Source organism: Mytilus galloprovincialis, chromosome 6 (assembly GCF_965363235.1).
Source record: "Mytilus galloprovincialis chromosome 6, xbMytGall1.hap1.1, whole genome shotgun sequence".
Taxonomy (NCBI): domain Eukaryota; kingdom Metazoa; phylum Mollusca; class Bivalvia; order Mytilida; family Mytilidae; genus Mytilus; species Mytilus galloprovincialis.
In genome coordinates, this window is record NC_134843.1 from 37,520,175 (window position 1) to 37,523,108 (window position 2,934).

A 2,934-nucleotide genomic window follows, 5' to 3' on the forward strand; every position below is an offset into this window, starting at 1 on the left:
AACACAAAAAAAAATCCATATCAGTTTTCTGCTTAAATCTCTAAAATAAAATGATATCGTTGTGCAAACAGAATGGTAGACGTTCCATTTCTGACGGTATTTGGAAATTAGCAGACCATAATAACGTCCTCGACAACACACAGCCAGTGAACGGTGAATGCGTGAAAACGTACATGCGATTCCAAATGGTAGCCTCTTTGATGTAATGTTTTATTACAGGGGGCGGGAGGGTAGTATTTCATGAGATTCAGAACAAGGGATTGATTGATTGATTTTTGGTTGCTTAATGTCCAGTGACAAATATTTCATGCATATTCAGGACGAGAACAAGTTCACAATAAATAAAATATGTAGGTCTTGTCATAATAGAGGCCATTTGGGATGATGGTCGGGGAAATTTGGACTGCCACTGACAAATTAGGGTATATTGGATAGGGACAGAAATTTGGCCTTGCAACAGGCCACCTACGGGCCTTCAAAGAGTTGTTGCAAGTGTTCTTAATGTGGAAAGAGCGTGACACTCTCTTTACACGAGAAATCGAATTTAACGTCCCCATTCTGACCGGACGTGACTGCGAACTTAATACATCCCGCACAGCCAAGCGGACGCCCACTTCGGCAAGCGTTTTACTGCCGGTTGGGAGAAGACCAAGTGACCATATTTCTATTCCCCAGTCACCCTTAGGGCAGAACAAGGGAAGAGAGCGGCTTAAATTTATGGACAAAGAGAGATAACTCTATAATTATGATAATTTGGACGGTTGAGTTGGGTAAACTTTTAAAATGTGTTTCTCTACTTATACTTGTTTTAATTTACAAAATTGACACGAGGCACGATATTGCGTCTCAATTGGTAACGTTTCACAACGGAGTTTGATGATACTTTTGATAACGTTGCCAAATTTTTTTGGCACATCAATTTTGATGAATCTAAATGTTTGGTTGAACTAAACATGCATGAACTATTATAGGAAGTAACACAAGCAATAAACAACACAATATATGTATTTAGGTACTTTAGATAATAGTCATTATAAAACAAAATGAGATGGTATGAGTGCCAATGAGACGACTCTCTACCAGCGACCAAATGACTAAGGACGTGATAAAATGCAACGTTTCCCAATTGAAATCCGAAAAGGAAGAAAATATCCATTTTGCTTTAATGAAAAAAAGGTTGTGATGAATTACAAGTTAAACGGGTCTTACTTATAAAATACACTTTACTTTTTATAATAACGGAACAGTTAGATTAAGAAATGAAAGGATTGGCAGAACAAATATATTCATCCAATATTTTTGCAAAGTTTAATTCTTTGTATGATATAGAGAAGTATATATATATATTTTTATATATATAGCCACTCTTCATGCGCAACAATTTTAATTTAACTTTCAAGTTCTATATTCATATGAATATTATTGCAGAGAACTTGATAACAAATCCCAGTTTTCAGGATGTCACCTCTGAGGAGCCAAAAATTTCTAGAATTAAACTTTTTTCTAAACCTGATTTTTGGGTTTATATGACTAAAAATTAATTGGTGAAGAAAACATTATATGGTGGTGTGCTTCTTTTTTTGCTATGGCCCTTTGAAAGTACACAATTTTGATGATTTTCCCAATTTTCATCAATTTGTACCCATTTTAGGGCTTTTATCTTAATAAAAAATCACAGTTCCACAATTAAACTTTTTTTCATAATTCTCAATAAAGATGAAGTGGACCAATCTGAATAAATTCAACTAAAAAAACTATAGGTAGGTGTTAATATAAGACAGTTTTATCATATTTTGATGCTTTTTCGTGTCAAATTAACCATGTTGTCAATTTTGGAAATTTGTGAATTTTCCCTCAGTTTAAAGAAAACAATGCATATTATTTCAACTTCCTTAATATAAATGATTGACAAAATACATATCTAGGAAATTTGAAAAGAAAAAGTTATATGGGATGTTTATGTTTCTGGTAAAATCATTTTTTGTTCCCCTCACCCATTTCTCAAAATTTGAAAATTTCATTACTCAAAAACTACTTATTGGAAATACACAATTCTTTCACAGAGTTATGTTTGATTATAATAATTATCAAATTCATTGCTATTTTCTACTTGTATCACATATTTTGGAAATAATTCCAGAACGAGATTTCAATGAAACTGCATGAGACTGCAACGTCAGAAGAATACACCCTTAACCAAATTTGTTGATATTATTTCGTGCATTTTGCGAGTCTGTTTCAAGGTTTACCATTTATATATTACAACCAAGGTTATTCGACTTTGAAATTCTCTACTATAGAATACTGTCCACTATATGATTGATACAACCAAGGGTGCTCAGTAAAAGTTGCATTTAACACCAAAACTCAAAACATACAAACAATTTGATTTTAAAAGACACAAATAGCGTCCCATATCGACAACGTTGAAAATTGAAAACGTAAGAAAATCGTCCAGTGGACAAACTTGCAATAAGACATTGATTGTATGGTCTTGTATTTGTTTGAAAAGTTGTTTAGACGGCAAATGATCAAACTGTAACTCTTTTGTAAATACTAATTAAACATTAATTTTAATGATTAAGTGATTTACATCATTCAACACATATACATTTATAAAGTAACAGAACTACAGATAAGTTATATATAAACTGGTGAATACAAACATAAAAATCATCAATAATATAGAATCCACCTAAATATTTTTTAATAAAAATGAAATAAAAGGGGACAACTCTTTAAATCATTACTCTTCAGTATAAATAATGTTATATAACAAATGTCTGTGTTATTATTATTGTAAAACATTAGGTGTGTTTTCCTTGAGATGTGACAACAGAGAGAAGAAAGCATAGCAGGTGAAAGACAGGTACGTGACCTTTAATGAGCACTTCACTGTGATATAAAAAGTCTCGCAATTTACACTTTACTTTT